The 22304-nt window shown below is 30.6% G+C and overlaps 1 protein-coding gene across 1 annotated transcript in view; it reads left to right on the top strand.

Moving 5' to 3' along the window:
* Window positions 1–19566: 19566 nt before the first annotated feature.
* Window positions 19567–22304, top strand: part of LOC129908888 (protein prickle) — a 97073-nt gene continuing 94335 nt past the window's right edge. Inside the window, exon 1 of the mRNA XM_055986079.1 lies at window positions 19567–20933. The gene's annotated coding sequence lies outside the window, so the exon portion shown is untranslated. The remainder of the gene's footprint in view (window positions 20934–22304) is intronic.

Raw genomic sequence — 22304 nt, 5'->3', positions numbered from 1 at the left:
TTTATACAAAATTTAATTTGTGGGTGGGTTAGGTTGTGCATATTCATATTCACAGCTAAAATAACAAATAAAATGTACGGCTGGGTCGCACGTACTTGCTCTTGCACTTGTCTCTAATAAACAGAATTTAAAAAAAAAAAAAATTGGGAAGAGCCGACATGTAGGACAAATTTTTGTTTAGTGAGTTTTTGAAGTTATACTTCTTATGGGAGGGTGGAGTATGAAAATTTACTTTTTGACAAGAATGTCAAAGGGATTATGACGCGATCACCCTGGGTAGCAGGGCTGTCGTTTCACCTTTAGAGTAGGCAGTACTTTAGTATTTAAAAATGCAGTACGCCGCAGTACGGCAAACATAAAACACACAACACGTTGCAAGTTACATGTTTCATGTGGCAAGTTGCATGTGGCAAGCTGCATGTGGCAAGTTGCGTGTGGCAAGTTGTATGTGGCAAGTTGCGTGTGGTAAGTTGCATGTGGCAAGTTGCGTGTGGCAAGTTGCATGTGGGAAGTTGCATGTGACAAGTTGCATGTGGGAAGTTGCATGTGGCAAGTTGCGTGTGGCAAGTTGTATGTGGCAAGTTGCGTGTGGTAAGTTGCATGTGGCAAGTTGCGTGTGGCAAGTTGCATGTGGGAAGTTGCATGCGACAAGTTGCATGTGGTAATTTCCATGTGGCAAGTTGCCAGGGTTGCAAAAAGCTCACATTTCAGCTCAGCTCAAATTTGAGCTAGCTCACTTTTGAGCTAGGTACCATAGCTCAGCTCATTTGAGCTGAGCTGAAAGTGAGCTGAGCTGAAAGTGAGCTCCCCAACTTCCAACGCCTATATCACGGAATTTTGAAGTAAATGAAAAAAAAAATGTTTGATGCCAAAAGGTAGCGGGGACTCTAACCTACATTTGGGTACAACTCTCATCCCTGTAGGTCCACGCGTTCTCAAACCGGGAGAACTTAAAAGTAAAAAAAAAAGTAGGCACGATTCTGAAAAAAAAGGCATGATGTGGCGGTTTAACATGGAAGACGATTTTTTAAAAATCTGATAATGTGCAAAGTGTAGGCCTATGACACAAGCTATCATTTGGCATCACTTCCAAAAATTGCTCTCAAGCGGCTTAGCTTCTAGGAGCGTTCAAAGATTCGGGGATTTTTCGAAAAAAAAATTTACCCCAACTTTCAAAGGCGATTTTCTCGGAATTTTGAAAAAAATCGAAAAACCGGATTGTACCGGAATTTTTTTTTATGATAAGAAAAGAAATATTTTAGTAAAAAAATAGAAATATATTTACTTTTAAAAAAACCAAGAAAAAAGATCATGTGTTAAAATAATTCCATTAATAACTAGAACCAAACATCTTAAGCTATGGTGTTTATAAAAGTTTAAAATATCTTCATATTTCATTATACTTTCCAAATAAAAATCAATGTATCCCCTAACCCATCACAGCTCAGCTCAGCTCACTTTACCTTAGCTCACCCAATAGCTCAGCTCAACCATCAGCTTAGCTCACTTTCAGCTCAGCTCAAATGAGCTGAGCTATGGTACATACCTCAAAAGTGAGCTAGCTCAAAATTTGAGCTGAGCTGTGAGCTGAGCTCAGCTAACTTTTGAGCTTTGTAGCAACCCTGCAAGTTCCATATTGCTACTACTAGTGCTGAAGCACACACACACAATTCTCAAAAAATTACCATATCGTATATTTTATGCGCAATTCATTTACTTTCGTTAAACCGTAAGTTCTGAACCGCACAACATGAGTAAATTTCACAGAATAAATTGAAAACTACATGGACGCAAGGATGATGAAAGAATTAATTTATTGTTCACTTGATAAAAATGTAAAAAAAACTAAGTGTGGATTAATTACTTCATAATAGAAATTAAAAATATCAAATGAAATTCATTTACATATACTAAATGAGAAGTATAACTTCAGTCGCGTGTACATGTGTACACACACTCTTTTTTTTTGTTATTTGACTTTTTTGAGAAAAATCAATTTTATTGCAATTGTTCAATCAAAGCCGTTACAGTGGTAACGACACGAACTTCATGCTAAAAAAGCACTTTTTTTAAATTTCTATAACTATCGTAATGTGTATTTCGATAACTGTCGATAATCGACAGTTTGTTCTTTTAATCAAGGATTATTCCATAGAAAATTCCTTGATTAAACCGGCCGCCTTAAGTACAAGAAAAAAAATATATTTAGTTTAAAAACTAAAAATAGGTACGCTTTTATCACGCACTAAAAACTATAAATAGTTTAATAGATCCTCCAACGCCCTTCCCCAGAGCCGTATCCACATTCTTTTTTATAAAGATGAATTGTTAGAGAAAAAAATATTCAATATTGTTAAAACCTTTTTTTTTAAATAATTTTTTATATAAATATTGAACAAAATCAGCAAAATTTGCCAGCTAACTCAAAAATTAATTCTAAAACTAAAGTTTTTAAAAGGTCACGAAGCTGTTTTTGCAAAAAAATATTTTAAAACACAAAATTTTTCAGGTATAGAGTTCTACGTACAATAAATATGGCCAGTATTTTGAAAAAAAAAAAGTCAGGTAAAACTTTGTTTAGTTAATTTTTTTTCTGAATCTGAGTTTGCGGAGCAGATTTTTTAAAAACACTTCATTCAATCCTCACTCCCATATAATTTTTTACCTTTAATAACCTATCAATTTTTTTCATGTCATTTAATTTATAAAAATGGTTAAGCAATTTTTTGAAAAAAAGTTCATTTTTTTTTTCAAAAAAATCTTAATACAATACGGTCATAGCGACAAGCCGGCAATTCTTAACACACAAAGATTAAAGTAATTACCGACGACGTTTGGAAAAAAAAAAGGATCATCACAATTGAAGTTGTTCAGCCGGATTCCGAACACTATTTTGATTAAAATTTGTGCTTTAAAAGACCTATATTCTTCATTTCTGAATTATGCGTTATATAGTAACCGTTTGTTGAAAAATTAGTGAAATTTTCGAACATAACATTTTTTTTGGATTTAAACAAAAAAAAACTTCAAGGTCAATTTTTTTTCAAAGGGTTCACGATTTTTTTTGAAACATTCCTTTTAAGTGTTTTTTTTTTTTTTTTAATTTTATATTAAAAATGGTAGGTATACCAACTTTTATTTTTTGAAAAATCGTGTTTAAAATGAAGTGACTTTTAGCAAAATCTTGTGAAATGTAAAAACAAGTTGATTTTTAAGAATTTTTTTAATGTCTTCATAAGGACCTTCATTTTTCTAACGATTTAACATTTTTAAATTTATACAAAACTTATTAAAAAAAACGGCTCTAATGTTTTAAAGAACAAAAAAAAGCTCAAACATTGAATGATGTGCCAGAAATTATATGGCTAAAACATTTAGGTAAGGTGTTTTCATAATAAAAAATTAATAGTAGAACAGGGTGCTATAATAGAAGTAAAACATAAAACAACTCAATTTTCAACTTAAAATAAACATACTAGAAAATTGTGTTTCAAATAAAATAAGAATCTTTTCTGTACGTTGAATCGCAAATTCAGAACTTTGAAATACAAGTACTAAATTTGCATTGGTGATTTAGTTCGAAGAGTCATCTTTTGATGGAATCTGAATCTCTATAATTGATAGAAAATATACGAAGTACAATCACCTGTCATCCTCCTGAGAGACAGGGTGCTAAAATAAATGAAAAGTTTTATTAAACCGGGGGTCCCAAGAGGATATAAAGGTGAAGAACCTGTAAGAACCTATGTTCAGATTCTACATTTTACGATGAAAAATCTTTTATTTTATCCATTAGTAATTGTTTTAAAATAAAAGCCATACCTTTCACTGTCACTCTTTGGAATTTTTAAATATTCCCTTTTAACAAAAATAAACGACTGATTGTATCAATCGAGGGCTGTTAACGAATATAATCCCTCGTTAATGCAGTTCATAATAATAATCATACCTTTACAATACATATACATACTCATAAGAATTATGAAAGCTTTAAACTTTCTTTTACAATTTTCAAAAGAACACACACAAAAAAAAGATACAATCCTTTTTACAAACCTTAGGAGATTCTTGTACAGCATTTTGAGTCTCCCCTTGATAAATTTTAATAAATGACAAAAGAAAAATGTATAAAAAAAAGAATCCCTTTTGTATGTTTTGGGATAAGGTTGTGTTGCCAATGGCAGGGTGGTCTCCTGGTCGTGTGTTTCACCCACCGAACAAAAAAAAAAAAAAAACACTTCTTTCCAATACGCATTTGTTGAGTTGAGTTTGAGAGTTGAGTTTGAGAGTGGCGTTTGTTGAATTTTTAATTAAATGCGACACAACAACAAAAGAAAAGGATTTTTTTTTTATTTTTTTGTTGTTGTTGTTGCCTTCTTTTAACCAAAAATCATTACAAGTACAGTACAAGTGCTATATGTCCTAGTATTGTACACGTAACACTGTTGAATGTGTTTTTATTTTGATGACAATGAGGTTTTGGGGTTGAGTGACATAAGTATATATGAGGTTGATGAGGAAGAAGGGGTTGCGTGTGGCATGTGTTAAGTACACTGAAAAGTGCGAATGAAATTATGAAAAATATTTTTAAGTGTATACTCACACTCCCCACGAAGGCAGAATGATATTTTTTGAAAAATTCAAAATTCCGGAAATACTGATGGTTGCTAATGAGTCTTTTAACTTTAGCTTGTTGGCGTTTAATTTGAATAGATGGGTGATTACAGAAGAGTATTTGAACGTTTTTTAGGTACAAGTACCTGTATGTTGTAGGTACTTCAAAAAATGTTGGAGAAGAGTCTTAAAACTGGAGTGCTTTTGTGGTTTTGACAATTTTTTTCATAGGTACTACTTTTTGAAGTTAAACAAAATCGTTGACAACTTTTAACTTACTTACAATTGGCAGTTGGTTGATGAAATTGATTATCTGACAAACTGGTTTTTTTTAACAATTTCTCCAATCATGGTCCTGACTGAATTTCGTCAAAATCGAAGAAGAAGAAGGATTTAAATTTTTGACGCTTATAAGTGATTCAAATAAATATTTCATTCCTAAAGAAGTCCTAGGGCTTGGGTCAAAATTCTGCCAGGGTCAAAATTCTTCTTTAAAAATTCTTCTTTTCAAAATTCTGCTTTCAAAATTCTGCTTTTCATAATTCTATTTTGCAAAATTCTGGAGAAAAAAAATTAAAAAAAGCGCGAGCTTTTTAACATTTTCCAAAATCCCCAGCTCGCAAAATTTTCTGCTTATTTGAGATTACTTACTTACGAGTAGGTACTATGTCAATTTTTGTAGTTATTATTTTATTTTTTTTTTTGTAAATCAATAAATTTAAAATAATTAAGAAAAGGTCTTTATTGATAAATATCTGCGAAAAATGAAAATTGTACATTTTGTATTTTAATCAAATAAAAATTAATATTCAAAAATTGAATAAGAAAAGTAATATTCTTAATGGTTTCTTATTAGTTTTCAACGGTATATAGATGTCAGTTATAAAAAAGTCAGTCTTCTAGGCAGTTAGGAAAGTACCAAACTTAAATTACATTAATAAGGTGTATTTTTGCTAAGTAAACGCATTTGCTATCTAAAAAAAAAAAACGAATTACCAGAATTTCAAAAAAATGCTGGCAGAATTTTGAAAAGCAGAGTTTTAAAAAGCAGAATTTTGAAAGACAGAAAAAAGCTGAATTTTTAAAAACAGAAGTTTCTTGAAAAAAGCAAAATTTTGAAACCAGAATTTTGAAGCCAAAATTTTGACCCGCTCCACAGTGTGTCGAGCCCATACAAAAATTTATCATAAATACTTGCAGCTAAGTTTTTGGAGTTTTAATATCTTTTTTTGTGTTTTTATGGCAGGAATAGAAAAAAAAAATTACAAATTAACAAATTAAACAACCTATTACTTTTTTTTTAGTATAATTTATGAAATTAACATTTATTGAAGAAGCCACTTGTGAGCAAAATTAATTTTTTTTTTATATATAAACAAAAATATACTTTTCGTAAGGTTTTTGGTGTGCTGAACTCGAATCCGAAGTCAGAAAAATTCTATCTGAAAATCTGAAATGTCGTTTTTTAACAGTTTTTGAGGTTATGTTCTTGAACGTGGTGATTTATTTTAAATAAATTTGTGACAGTTTCTAAAAGAACTAAATGTTTTCTTTTAAAGCCCGTTTAAATCTTTTCAATATCTATTTTCTACTTTGAGAAATCTTAAGTTGAAGTCAACTTGTTTTGTTTATCTTCTCTATACAAAAAAATCGTATGTTTATTTGCGTTTCATAGCAAATCTCGAATAGTTTTTTGTCAATCGATTTCAAATTTTGAAATAACGTTTTATTTGCATTTTCGTAAATTCTTATATCGGCGAGGTTGGTAAATACGCTATAATACACAGTAGAGCGTGGCCGGGTCAAGTAATTACATTAAAAATTTAGTAAGCAGAAAAATATAATTTTTTTCTTGTTGAAAACAATATTTAAAATATTTTTAATTACATAAACAGCTTTTTGTTACTTGTGTTTAGCTAAAAATTATTAAAAACATCGATTTTTTCATTTTTGTGATTCCCTTGAAGATGTTTCTCAAAAAATGAATTATTTTGAGTACTTGACTCGTAGCACATAAATGTGAATATCTCTGGTAATCGCAAACAGAAGCAGACCAAACTTTGCCAATATTAAGTATAGGCCTAAGGCAAAATAATATAAAAAAAATTATCGATATGATTTTATATGTTTTTTTTTAAGTTTAAAAATTGAATTTTTTTTGGCCATTTATCAAAGAAATTTTAATAACTCATATCTAATTTTATAAATTTAATTTTTTTTTGCTATACGTTTTACAACAACACTCAAATAAACAAAATAACATTAACAAAATTTTTCAAACAATTACCAAACGTGAAATATACACTCTCAAAGATTCCCATAAATTCCTCAAAATATTGTTGATTTCCGAGGTACTCAAGTTTCGGAGCTTATTTTAAATACATAAACTGGGTTATTTTCTAAGATAAATATGTTTTCATATGAGTTGACACTTCTAAATTATATTTTAATAGCAAAAATATTAATTTTTAACAAAAAAAAAAATTGATTTATCATAAGGGGACGACACACTGTGCGCTCCCGAAGTCGTAACCTACCGGACGGTATTTTATCTTAATTTTTAATCCTTGATTTGATAACTTTTCTTATTTTTTATTGTGAATTATTGTACTTTAGTTCAAACATCAACCAGTCTCCACTAATATATAGAGATTTCTCATTGCGCAAGTCTTACCAAATCTCCAAACCATTCTCAATATCTCTTCATAATCTACTACCATTATTACCCAAAATCTAGCATCTCTTTAGATTTCTGGTACAATCACAATGAAATATTTTTTTTGCGCTAGCGCAAACAAACTAAAAAAAGAGAAAAAAAAATAAAAACTAAAGAGTCAAACAATAACAAAGTTTCACTTTTCCATCGAAAATCCTCAATCCTCAGACAAAGCAGAGTTTCTGTTGAGTTGTTGCTTTATTTTCATTTCTCCCAGATGAATAGCCATTGCCAGCCAGCCAAGCCAACAAAAATATACTGTCTCCTTAGCCTCAACCATGTAAATTCCACTCCAGACTCTCAGTTTCAATTTCAATGGGCACCATGTTGTTCGTTGCGTTTGCATGGTGGATGTTGATTTTTCTATCTTTCGGCTAAACTCTCCGCAAAGTAGACTTTCGTATTTTTTCGTTGACGTATTGTTTTGTTTTAGCCTGCAAATATGCAATTATAATATTGTTGGTGGACAGATTGTGATCTGTTGATTCATATTGAATATAAAGTATAGTTTTCGGTATTTTATTTTTTTTAAATGACAGTTACGGGGTTTAAAAGTGATTAAAAGAGTGAAAACGTGAAAAAGCAACAATAACAAGGATATCAGAGGGAACTGTTGTTGTATTATCTGCTCGTAAACATAAATAAGGTGGGTAGAGAGAGGATCGGAATTTGTGAAAATGTATCTTTGTTTTGTATTTGTTGTTATTTGTTAAACTTTTGAACATTGTTTTGAATTTTTTTAAGAAAATTTAAATTTGTGTTTAAGAGCTGTTTTTTATTTAATACGGGTTTTTATTTATTTATGTATTTCACTTAAATGTAAACAAATTCATTTGTTTGGTTTCCATTTACGCTCAAAATATGTGTGAATAAATTTGCCTTGTTGTGTACTTATCTGTCAAATTATTTGAAATTCACACTTGCGGAAGCTTTTATGTTCATTATATAGGTAACTGTCGTCTTGGGTTTCGAATTTAACTTCTTGGTTTGTTTGTTATGTAAATTGAAAAACTCTGTACGCCTATAAATATGCAAGAAAAATATTTAAATATTTGTAAAAGGAGCTTTGATGATGATTGATCGTGGATGTGATTTCCGAAGCAATATTTGACAATTTTAAAGGTTTTGGTGGGGTCTTCATCTAGTTGAAGAATTATATCAGACAGCACGGAGTCTTCTTTTGCCAAAAAACTTGGTAAATTGTTTCGTTTTATATCAGGATAGGTTCGCTTGTTCATTATTTTTTCAAAATTAGCTAGCAATCCACAAGATAACACCGGAAAATATGCTTGAGTCCATAATAATTTATGTCCGTTCTATAAACTTGATAGTGCTGAAATGTTTTTTCCAGTTTTGGATAGTAACTAGATTTGCATTCTATTTCTTCTGTGTTCTCGTCAATCCAATCTACTTTTCCCATTGGTTATTGATTTTTTTTTTGTTGGTTATAGTTAAAGTTTTAGTAAAAGTTTTAGTAAAAATTCATCTAACCTAACGATTTTTGACTTGAAAAAAGGTTTGGTGATGTTCTGTTTGAGTTTTTGGGGGGAGTTCCCGACCTTTGATAAAATTTGAAGATATGATGAAGAGGAAAATCTATCTTGATATAAAACGGTACAATTTAACAAGTTTTTTTTGGCAAAAGAAGACTCCGTGTCGTGTGATATCATTTTTCAACTACATGAAGACCCCACCAAAACCTTTAAAATTGTCAAATATTGCTTCGGAAATCAGAAATTTAAGACAGTTGCGTAGTCAGCATAAGGCCCTGACCCATTTTGGCTGAAAATCTGTTGAAATTTTTGAAGAAATTGTAAGCGCAGTAAAAAACACAAGTCTAAAAGCGATGAGCTTTGAGCTTTCCATTAAGCTGAAATACGCCCGAATTTTAAAATTATTTCTTCACAGATTGATAGATCCTATCTCGAGGCATTGTTAAAAGTGGTTAAAAGTGGTAAAAATTAATTCTAGTACACTCAATATATTGAAACAAAAGCCTTTTTCCAAAACGAGCAGAATTGATCAAGTCCAAATACCAATATGATACTCTCCATTTTTGGACAATGAAGCATTTTTTAAAATTTTAATCAGGAAAATTAATGGTGGCATAATATAGAAAAATAATAAAATAAAAACGATCTAATTTATGTAAAGAGCACTAAGTTTTAAACAACTTTTTCAAAAAAGGCAAAACATTTGACCACTTTTGCTCGTCACTGTAGGTAATCAAATTTTTTTTTTTTTTTCAAAAATCAATTTCTTGACAACTTATTAGAAACTAAGCTTTTATGTGTCGATTAATACTTCTCCACTTAGTATTTATTATAATGTAAAGTTAATGTTTTACTGACTTCCAAGGTTAAAATCAGATATGGGGCATATGAGTACTTTTTTTTAATTATGTAGATATTAAACATAATTTCATCTGTTAATAGAAACGCAGCATATTTCTGTTTTTCTTTTCGAATATGTTTTTCTTCGAATATGTACACTGAGGGAAAAAACAACTTAAAATCAACGAAAACCACGTTGATTCAACTATTTTTCGGAATTATTTTGCGTTGAAGACGGAAATTTTAAAATCAAAGTAGAACCTCGTTGGTTTAAAGTGGTTTACCTTATAAAACATCTTTAAATCAAAGTTGTTTCAACTTTTAAAAAAAGCATCAATTTATTTAAAAAAAAGAAAAAATGGGCTGCCACTGGGGATCGAACCTACAACTCTTGTTTTACTAACTAACCAACGTGCTATCTCACTGTTGAAAATTAGAGTGATAAAATGCAACAAAAGCTGAAGGTTGAAAAAATAAAAAAATTTCTTACGTTGTTTCAATTTTATTTTAAAAGTGTTTCATGTTAGTTTTTCAACATTAAATCAACGTTGAACATTTTACATTTTACGTTGCGTTTTTTCCTCAGTGTATATGAACATCAGGATGGTCCTCATAGTGTTTTTTTTTTCGAAATTCGGTGGATTACCTAGTTCTATAGCAAACAAAAAAAATCAAATTTTTGGGGATTTTTATTTCAACTGCTTAGTCTCCCGGTACAATCCGCGTGTCTAATGGAATATCACAAACAAAATTAACTATACAAATCAAAAAAAATATTTGACATATGTTCAAATTAAATACGGGAGAGGAAGGAAGTCAAATAAAAATGTAATTTCGCTTCTGTTTTTTTTTCCCACCCGTGACAGTAGACAGTAGTATATTTATCTACTACTTAGTACTTAAAACTTCTTTGAACTCCATTGAAAAAGAATTAATATCATCATACAAAATCAAAAGTTCAAGAACCCTGACGTTTTGTTATCCTCAAATGACTTGTCAAGGAGAGACCTTTTTTTTTAATTTTCCAGATGAAAAGACGTAAAATTGACATTTCAATTTTTAATTCTATTTAGGTAATAATTTTCTTCTAAAAACTATTTGCTAGTTCAAGGTTTTTAAATTTGTTATACCTACAAAATAATTTTTACCTTGATTTTGTAAAATTTATGTATAAAAATATGAAAAGAAAATATTATTTTTTTTTCTATAAATACATAAAAGATCTTAAAACTGTTATTCACTTGGTAAAAGGTACATATTTTGGAGAAAAACTGGACAAGAAAAAGGAGCACAAATGTGTTGTCACCTTAATGTTTGATAAACAATATTTTCTAAAATGTAACACATGCAAATGAAAAATTTAATATTAGGTCACTATGGCGTATGCGTACTTTTTTATATTCTCTCAATGTTTATAGCATTTAAAATAAAATAATTACCAAACTTCTTGAATCTCATTTAAACAATGTTTCAAAATTTGAATCCATGCTAACTAAAAGATTCTTTTTACCACAAAAATCGTCTGAGGGTAAAATTGGAAGTTATTAATTTTTCCCACAACAAGAGTCTGAGTGATTTTTTTTTTTATCTTCCTTTCGTTTATTCGTTCTTCTCTCTTATAATCAAAGAACCACGAATTAATATCACACAAAAACCACATAACAAAAACAAAAATAAAAAAAAAATTGACGTAGCCTTATTTGATACAACAGGGGTTGAAATGAAATGAATACAAAAAAAAAATATCCTTTGATCTTGATGTTTCATAAATGTGAATAAAAGTTCTCAGTTTTATTTCATTTTTTGTTCTAATCAAAGACATAATTAAAAAAAAAATAAAAGATGTGGTTTTTAATGATTACTGGATATGTTTCTTAATTACTGAAAAAAAACGAAATCAAAGCAAATAAACATAAGAAAGGGAATCATTTAAACGATGCCTATAAGACGTCAATTATATCATTTTGTTGTTCATTGAGTAGAAAAATACTTTGCACCTCACGACATGTGTCGGAAATATTCTTTTTGAAGTGTGAAAGGTTTTTAAATGCCTCTCTAGAATAACAGGGAATTAAAGTCTATATGTTTTGTGTATAAAAATAAATCATAGAAATTTAACATTTTACTTGATTTATCCCTTTAAAGCTTTAGAAACCTTAACTTTTTCCACAGTAAAATTATCAAGCACTTCACTTAAATCCACTTCGGGCAGAACACAAAGTTAATACCCCCAACCCCCAAAATATCCTTAAAATCATCCATAAACCATCATCATAGAGATTTATTTCAATTCAACAAACCAATTAAATTGATATTCAATGACCCACTTCATTTTCTGACTGAGTGTAAAAGAGGGATTCTCAACATTGTATCCTATAGTTCCAGTTGAAGGAAAATCCTATTTAATATGTCCGCACCTGATACACCAATAAAAAGACCATTCCCAAAAATTCACTGTTGGAAATATAGGACAAGAAACACTTGACAATATACAATCTGAAACAGAACAGAACCCCTTAATGGAATCAATAAAATGTGACTCTTATCGTCTTATTGTCATTCCTTGTGAGAGAAAGAGTAGATTTGTTGAAGTCACTCACAATGTAAATGTAATCGTCTCTAAATTGTGCCTTAGGGGAGAATCGATAAATTCGTTGAGAGATCCTATTTTATTTTCTAGAGAAATACCTACTTTTTGTAAATTATTCAAAAACATAAATTCTATTATACTTACTTTATACTTTTTTTTCTTTCTTTTCAGGTAAATTTAATTTCCAATATAAAAGAAAAAATGCGAAATTTATGGCAGCGTAGACACGTAAGTGAGTAAAATTTTTTGTGAATCCTTCTAAACTCAAAGAGTTCTTTCCAACTTTTTGAAGACGTTATGATGTGTGATGTAATATTTTATGCAAATAGCTTAAACCGAAGACGATGATGATGGTTTGACGATATATTGCAAAAAGGTAATGGAAAAATCGAAAGATCAAAAATGAGAAATTTGACAGCTCGATAGTGTTTGAAATATACATATTTGAAGGTACGAATATGTGTGCTAAAATGATTTAAAATCATGTTTTACAAGAAAAGTTGAATTTAAAAATTTTTTGGTACCTACTAACAAAATCTATTTTTTACTTGCGATATAGGTACTATAGGGCAAGTTTAGGATTCGTAAAAAAAATCGAACTCGAGATAACAATTTTACATGACATTACGATGATGGAGAATGCCAAAAAAGTGGGTCCGGCAATTCTGTCTGTCTGTCTGTCTGTCTCTATCTGGAGCTGCAGCCTAAACGAGTGAAGTGATTTTCTTCAAACTTGGTAGTTAGCAGTTTTTGGTGATTCCCTAGAGGGGAAATTGAAATTTTTTTTTTATGACCAAAACTAACGGTACCTGCCATATAACGGAAATAGAAAAGTTAATTTTTTTCAAAAACGGCTCTAACGATTTTGATTAAAATTTTTGTGTGTAGTACAGCACACAAGAGCCAACTTATTAAATAAAAAAAATATTTTTTGTACAGTTATTAACGGTACCTGTCATAGAACGGTTTTTTTCGTTTCTGAATATCTCGTACAAAATTAACCCGATTTAAATGAAAATTTTTATACAAAAGTGTGTAAGTGAAGATAATATTAAAATTTTAGAAAATTTTCAAAAAACGCATTTTTGGTTTTTTAAAAAATATTTCAAAATTTTTTTTTGAAAATTCAATTTTTTGAAAACGGATCAATGAAAAATTTTGACATTTAGTTTTTATGTGTAAATTAATTATTTCTTCAAAATGGCATACCAATTTTTTTTTTGAAAAATGTTAAACATTTTTATATATAAAAAATTATTTTTTTAAAAAACGGCTCCTACAATTTTCGAAAATTTTTTTCTAAAAATACCTTTTTATACAAGAAATAAAATGGCATATTTGTTTTTTTTTTTTTAAGATAATGTATGACGGAGTTTAATTAATTATAAAAACCGATTTAATTTTTTATACTACTTATGAAATTTCTTCAAAATATCAAATTTTAAATTTTTTGAATAAAAAGCTTTAACATTATAGTTACTTTAAGCATGAGAGCAAGTACGTGCGACCCCAGTAGTGCAATTTATTTTTTCATGTTTCCAAAACATGCATTAATACAGAGTAGCTTAAGTCGAAAAAAAATTGATTTTTTTTTTCCATATTTAGAATAAGGGCATTGTCTCTAATTTATTCTGATTTTTTTTTAGCCTATAGGCCTTCAAATAAGACAGATTAGCTACCTACTCTGTCATATTGCCACAGATTAATCAATACATTATTTCCAATAATTGTTGAGGAGTAAGTTTCTTTTATGTTCTTTAAAAAAAATTGTACCTGCGAATCTCTTAAAAAATCGAACTTGAGATAACAATGTAGTATGACATTAAAATAATAGACAATTTGGCAATTCTGTATTTTTGTCTGTGTGTCTGTTTCTATATGAAGCTATAGTCTGAACCGATTTGCGATTTGCTGCAAAGGTTGTTAAGGTTTTTGGACGATTTTTGTAAGACCTAAATTGACGGTATTTTTCATATGAGCAAAATGGAAAAATTCTTTTTCTCAAAAAACGACTTTAACGATTCTTATAAAAAAAAAATTAATACGTGTATTGTGGCTCATATAAGATCCTTTTGAAATATTATAAATATTTTTTGATGCGATATCTGTCATAGAACTGATTTCTTGATTTCTGACTTTCTCGTAAACAATTCAACAAATTTCAACGAAAATTTTTGTAGCTTTTATATTAAAATTAAGAAAAATCTTAAAAAAAAAAAAATCATTTTAAATTGTCTAAGAAAATTACAAAAAATAATAATTTTTTTTAAATCATTTTTTTTAACGGATTAAAATGCATTTTCTTGAAATTTCGTTTAAATGTGTGGGCTATTAATTTCTTCAGAACAACATACCAATTCTTTTCATGAAATTTTTTTTAATTTTTTAAGTAAAAAAAATATTTTAATTTTTTTAAACGGCTCCAAAAATTCTTAGACTATAAAGTAGAAAAAAATATTTCAGGACTTTTTTAATTAAAAAGCTTTAATATTTACGTACGAAAAAAGACTTTTACTATAAGAGCAAAAACCTGCTACCAAATTTAGCATTTTATTAGTTTTGGTATTGGATTTTGATAGAAATGCTTTTTTTCATTGTTTTGACCTCGAAACTCTTCCCAAAAATTAAATAGAGCTAAATTCTTTTTATATGAACTTTTTTATCTTTCATTAAATGCACATCTCTAATACATTTTACTTAAAACATAAAAGGCAGAACTATTCCTGAATATTTGCTCTTACACGTTTTTGTCAAGTATCCCAAAATTAATGAATGATGGAACACTCGCAATCTTTTTGAATTTTGGCCATGAATATAGCTTTCGATTGATGATGTATTCTGACAGTAACATTTTTATGGTATGGTTCAATCTATTCCATTTTTCCTAATACAAGATTTATATTATGACAGGAATTATTTTCGATCGGATTTAATTTTATTTAACTTGCCCTCCAGGACGAATTTTTCAAAATTATTTCTTGGTTGCGTTAGTTTTTCATTGGAGGCAAAAACAAGAAGACCACAACAAATTTTATGATGCATCGAAGCCTTTTTAATGAATATCAAACAGATTATTATTAAATACGTTCTCAGTTTTTCGCTATATCATGTTCATGTTTTTATTCTATTTTATGGAAGATGACAAAACAAGTTTTCAAAAAACAAATTCCTTTCTAAAAATCGAATACAAAAAAAAAATTCAGTCTTCCTTGCCATAGGCTGCAACAAGAAAATAATGTGTTTTTTAGTTCAGCTTGTCGCCATTTATTGTTTACGACACAGACTCATTTAATGAGCTTTATTATACCTTTTATAAAACATCTCGTTCGCTCTCTTTCTCTGTACCTATAATATCCTTGGTGGTGGCTTAAATTTATGTTATTTTTGTAGTCCATTGAGGATTTCTTTTTATACCTTTTATGCTGCTCTCGCTTCCCTTTTGCCCATTTTCTTTGACTACAATATACCTTGACACTTACATAATGGAGCAGAGCACCACCACCAGCATTTATACACTCTGTACTCTAGTCAAGTCGATAGTTTTTAATTGGAAGCGATCTTCAAGTATGGCATAGGCTTTTTATGTTGCCAGTTTTTAACCGCTTAATGCTTCTCATGTTCGAAAGTCCGCGGATTAATTAAACCATATACGCGGTTCGATAGTGCGCATAAAAAGCCCATGAAACGATGCCGTCGAAGAAGACGGTGTGGTTGGTGATGCGGATGTGCAATGACGTTGAGTTTATACATACGCAACGCGCAAGAGTCTTTAAAAATTCATTGGCCATAACTGCGTCTCAGAGCAGAATGCTTTAGTTTTACTTGTGAGGCACTGCAGTGCTTACACGCTCCTTTTGTGTGATCTGCATAACAGCTCTATGGAACAGGAAAACACTTTTAGTGTCTAGGACTTTGCTGCGGGCTATATTCAAGTCCAATTCCAACTCTGCGAAAGAAGCAACCATCTGCTATGTGGATCGCGATATAGGACTGTTCTGTTTCTGTGTTCCCTTGATCTCTGTAGGTCGCTGATCTTACACGGTCTTCTAATTAGCCATCGGCCTCAACTTGGCACTGAAAGGCAGTTTCTAAACTCTTAAACTTTGGTTAAGATGGAGGCGGAGTGCGGGGAGTATAAGAAATAAAACTCAACATGGTATCCCTCTCCTGGTATCAGATGTAATTGGATTATTTGACCATCGCCGTGCCTCGTCGTCGAAAGATGTCCCCATATGCCGGCCGGTCGTATGGCACTTTTCTGATTAAGCCATACTTAAATACCAGATAATTACAAGTGTATATGTTGAGAATGTAATAATAAAGGATCGCGACAAACCAGCAGAGAAGGACTTGGAGCAGACACATCCTCATGAATGCCCCCAGAATGATTGATGTCATCGTCTTTCTCGCGTTGCAGAAAATCGAGAGTACTTTCGATGATAACGCGCGCCTTAATCTCTTTCGAATTCAAATGAATCAATCATTCGCACTTTTATTGCGTTTTGTTATTTTGCAAAGGAATGATTAATTGCCCTCTCGAAGTGCATCTAGGATAAGTGGAACATCTACGCAGAGGGTATATCAAGTTGTAGAAGACGACCGACGAGTACCAGAGTCGTAGTAAATGTCGTCTCGAAGATAAAACTTACGTGTTCCAGACAACTGGTGTGGAAGATTATAAAATTTTTTTGAATTTTTTTTTTTTTTTTTTTGAATTTTACTTTCGACGAAGGTTGTGATATTTGCATGTAGCTATATAGTTTGGTGTTTTCATCTGATGTTTGCAGCAAGATGAGGTTTTTTTTTAAATAAAATGGGTGGGATGGTTTTTCGATGGCGAGATGGATAACGCTGAAAATTTGTAATCCATTAATATAATACGATTGGATCTATTTTGACAGATTTACTTGAGTGTGATTTAGATATCATTTATTTTAGTTTTAAAGCATTTGGCAGATAAAGAGAATTATATGGACAGCTTAATCGTTTTTATAGCCTTTGCCATATGGGACACATTATGCGATACTATATCGTGCAATCAGTTTAATTGCAAACATTTAGTTCGACTTTATTAGGTTCGGAAACAGAATTCCTATTGTTTTTTGTGTGTACTGTGTACTCGTATAATGTTTCACATTTGGTTTTGTTTTGTTGTAGTTACATTTTATCTGGAATATTTTATTCAAATTTGGAAAATTGTATTATTTCTTTGAAACTAGGTATATATAAAAATGTATCTACTCAAAAAATTGCCCGTAGTTTTTCTTTCAATTTTGTTTTGTTTTTTTTTTTTTTTCCTTTTGAAAAGTCATACCTTATTTCTTATCATTTCCTTAAATTTAACATTTACTTATAAGTAGAGTACATCTATAAACAGTCATTCCGGAAACGCATTTTGAGATATATTTAGAGAAGAAATTTATTTTCTTGGTAATATTATGGTCTAAAGTTGAGTCTACAATATAACCAATCATTTCCGGGAGGGCTTAAGGAATCTGAGCTGACATAATTCTACCTTATTTTGGTGTACTTAATTGAAAACCAATCCAAATATGTCTGGAAGGAATGTAAACTCTTATCATTTTACGTGATAACGTCATGAGAAAACAGCCGGTGTGCTTTTGTTAACGAAAAATCCCTTCCATCACCCGAAAATGCATTTTTGTATATACAACAACCTATAATAAATGTTATACCATCTGAAACCTATTATAACAGCTCAAAATAATTATTGATCATGTCCGTGCAACATCTAAAAAAAGAGATAGAATTGTTTGAACCCAATCAGTTTTCATCAAAAAAGCAAAAAATATCAATCTTTTTTATCACGCCATTAAATTAATTTTTTTCTATCACAACCTATATTTAATTTTAAATCATAAGAAAACTTATTATTTCACCTTTCATATGACGCTTCTATCATATTTCTACGACGTCTACAAAAAAAGTTAGAATTTTTTAAAGACAAACTGAGAATACGGTACTTCTCATGGTCATGGGAAACAGATCTCCACAGGTGTTTTGAGGTATTTTTAAAGTTTTTCAATTCAAGATTGAGTAACTTGTAGAGCACGTTGTGTGTGATGTATAAAATGAAAGGTAACATTATCAGCATGCTCAATAAAGTTAAATTAAATTTGTATCTGCTCTAGATAAAAAAAAGAACGTGTTGAAAAATAGAACTTTATTTTACCGTTATCTCAAAATTGTGACGGCAAAATGAATTGCACAAATATAGTCCTGCCTCTTATCTATCTACAGTATAAATTTCATTAATTTATCTGTTGAATGGAAAAAAGATAAAAGTAAAAATCGGTTAAAATCGATTTAAAAATTTGGGACAAAAAAACTTGTTTTTCCCGTTATTCAAAAATCATTTTAAAATACCATTTTTTTGCGTAAGCATGCGCACGGTCATTTAATGTATTTTCTATAAGTTTGAGATTTTTTGAACGCTACGAAAAATTAAAAAAAAAAAAATAAAAAATCACCCGAAAATACCCCCAAAAAAAGTAGGTGTTTTTCAAAAATTCATGTTTCGAAACGCAGCGACTTAAAAAAAAATCTGTATAACATCCCTAAATTTCTTTTTTATTATCTTTCCAATGAAGTTTTTTCAAATTGTAAAAAAAAAATTTCCGTTTCCTATAATCACTACTTTGTCAAAGGTCTACCTTTTAGTTTAAAAAAAAAAAAAACATCTATAACTTGGTTTTCAAATTTTTTTAGAATTTTTCCAATACTATTTTTAGCCTAACAATAAATTTATTTATCGATTAAAAAAAAATCAACTTTCTATAACGTCGCGTTAAGAAAATAGCCACTTTTTTTAAATTTTGTTTTACCCCTATTTACCGTATTAAATAACGGAATTTTTAAGATTCCTTCATTTGTATCCAACTTTACGTTGATATCTTTCAAATAAGCTATAAAAGATTTCTGTATCTCCCATACTTTATTTTTAATTTTTAATTGAAATTTTTGCCGCACTGCTAAAAAATAGCGTCACTTTTTCGTGCATGGTACCCTGGTTCATCGATTTATAAGACGTTATCACGTCAAAAAAATGCTATTGTTTTGGCACAACAAAAATCACGAAAATATGCCTTATTTAGTAGGAATTAACCTTACACCTGTCACCTGTGGGTTTTTCCGAAAAAATTCTTAGCAATTTAACTTAACTTAAATTTAATTTCCATATAAATTTGTTTGAAAACAAATATTTTGTATCATAATTTTGTTTTTTTTTTTTACTGTAACAATTTCCTTAGTTTTGTAAACTCATAATAAATTTGTCTCTCTAAATCATTTTATTTATCTCATGTATTCTCAATAAAAACAATCCTCACAGTGGCCTACAAAATACCATCACCAACCCAACCACGACAAGATCGATAAAAGTTTACCTCATCCACTTGAAAACTCAGTAAAAAAAAAAATCACTAATTCACTTTCATTGCCATCACAGATCGGTGGTTGTCTTTGGCGCTGTTTGTTGGTTCGAACAGATAACAACCCAACTTAAAACCTGGCTTAAACCTTCAACACAAAACAAACCGAATTGGAGGTTCTTAAGCTGTTCGATCAAACCGCACGATCAGTAAGTGAGAAAACGTGATCGCGATCGGTTCCACCTGTTCGTCGGACAGGTAAAAAAAAACCAACCTTCCAAACAGTGTTATATAGAAGTCAAGGAAAAAAAGAAAAAAATACCCAAGAAAAACTTCTGTTTTGTGGATTCTTTTTTGAACCCTCGTTTATACTCATATTGCAAAAGACGTGTGTTTTGATAGCATTTGTCGTCTTAACTTCTTAGCTGGATATTTCTTTTCCTTTCCACCCAGGACAACAGCAGGCGACTTTTTCTGCAGAACACAAACACCTCGCTCTAAAAAGTGTTGACAAAGTATTAATGAAATTCGTTACCCCTCGTCCCAGTGTGTGGATTACGTTGTCGTTACATGCGCGCCGCATAGTATACAAAAACGCCTCTGTCCTTTCTCTGTTTTGTCTGACGAATAGAATATAGTTCCATTTTTTGCCCACTCAAGGGCCTCCAATAACCGCGTGAAGTGCGAACGATATTCATTCACTGCGAAAAAACGGCTGGAGATCGAAGTGTTACGCATCCCACGCGACTTAATCTATCTTAACGTTGACTCAGCGTGTAACAAGGATTCGTTGCCGGGCGCTATTTTACATTCTCTGTGTTGGAATAGAATACCAGCCGTTTCATTAGGACGGGCAATAAATCACGGGGCAAGCATTTTACAGATCCCCAAACAAAAGTGAATAAGTGCGTTACGCCACCGTTACCCAACATTGGCTTCTGGTTTGGTATTGTAATTGTTAAGTCAGCCGTAGGCTGTTGGCTGTGATTGTGATTTCAAAGATTCGGTTACGAGGCGGTCAAGATTAAAAAATATATTATAAAGCCTTTCGATCGATTGTGCTGAACACCTGGATATCTGTGTGAGGGTGTCTATTGTAGTGCGGACCGTGAATTGAACTTTTTTGAAAGAACCGAACCGAACCGAGAACCCACTCTGGAATAACCGCCATTGGGCGTTGTTTGTTGGATATTTTTCAGAACCATCATCTCGCACTTGGGACAACTGCTGAATGGATAAATAGCAATAAAATTATACCGGAGACGAAAACGCGAAGACGAGAGTCGAAGGTGGGTTTGGCTGGGCTAAGGCCAGTTTTTGATATCGCAATCGCGCTTTAGCTGCATGATGTGTTGTTGTGTGGATATGGGCTTCTCTTTTTTCAGAAGCCCAATCAACATATATAGGTACACTGAATGTGTGCTAAGTTGTGATTTTTCTGTGTTAAAATGCATGAATCGTCGTCGACGGCTTGTCGTCGTTGTCGTATCGTCTTCGCGCACAGGTTCTTTTTTTTTTTTGAAGCTTGAAACTAAAGTCATGTAACGAAGCAGGCACTCTATTCTAAGGAATTCCCTGAAGTAACTTATAACGTTCCTAAGGTCTAGGTTTAGGTATATCTACTCGGTATAGTGTGGAATCCTAAACGCGGACATTAATAACCAACCAGTCATTGTTGTTGTTTTTGTTGTTTTTTTTATTCAACACGTTATTGGTTGGCTGAATGCCTTCACATAGATTTTATGCTAATCTTGGTTTTTTAGCCAGAAGGACTTGAAACATGGTGTTCTATCACAAAATTATTACCTCTTGATTGTATAGATGGGATATGGATGTTATATGGTTATTATAGGAGTGTGTAAAATATTTTTTTATATTTCGATAAGAATAGAAATCGTCGTATAACAAATGGTTTTGAGTATTTTTTTTTTTTTTAATTGAAATTGAGAGAACTCGTGTTAGTGGATTGTTAACAAATGAATTAAAGTATAATGAGTTGAAATTTATTGGTGTCTCCTGAAGGCTTTTATTATGAATTTGTATTAAAAGATATTTGTCTACAGAAACAGGAGGACAAGTTTTAAAAATGGATTTTATAACCAATTGTTTAAACATTTCAATTTTTTTTTATAAAATAGAACATTGGAAAGCAGAAAAAATATTTTTTAGGACAATATTGTCTTAACAATTGTAACGATTGAACAAAAAAAAAATAATAAAAGAAAATCGGAATTTTTAGAAAAAAAAATTAATTTTAATTTCCACATGCATTTTTATATACCTAAATCAAAAATCTTTGTGAAAAAAACGGATAGCCGAATTTTGACTGGTATAAACACCTAAATCTGTGAATTAAAAATTGAACCACGATTTAACCATATTTGTTTATTTGTCCGTCGGAATATTTTTTTTAGAAAATCGACTGTTCAATCGCTAGATTAATTTTTTTAATATGTACCTAATTTTTGGTATTATGCTTGTGCAGAAAAACAAGTTATTTTAAAACTTGCGTGTAAAAAAGAAAATTAAGACTAAAAGTTATTTACTTGAGACGAAACCCATTTATAACAATTTTCGGTACATATTTCTTGTAACAATTTTTTTAAGTAGGATTTTCGTATAAAATCGACCATTTCACATTAACAGTATTCTGTGTAAAA

The sequence above is a fragment of the Episyrphus balteatus genome, chromosome 1 (assembly GCF_945859705.1).
Source record: "Episyrphus balteatus chromosome 1, idEpiBalt1.1, whole genome shotgun sequence".
In the NCBI taxonomy this organism is placed as follows: Eukaryota; Metazoa; Arthropoda; class Insecta; order Diptera; family Syrphidae; genus Episyrphus; species Episyrphus balteatus.
Note: the sequence above shows the minus strand (reverse complement) of the source record. Positions and strands in the feature narration are given on the sequence as shown.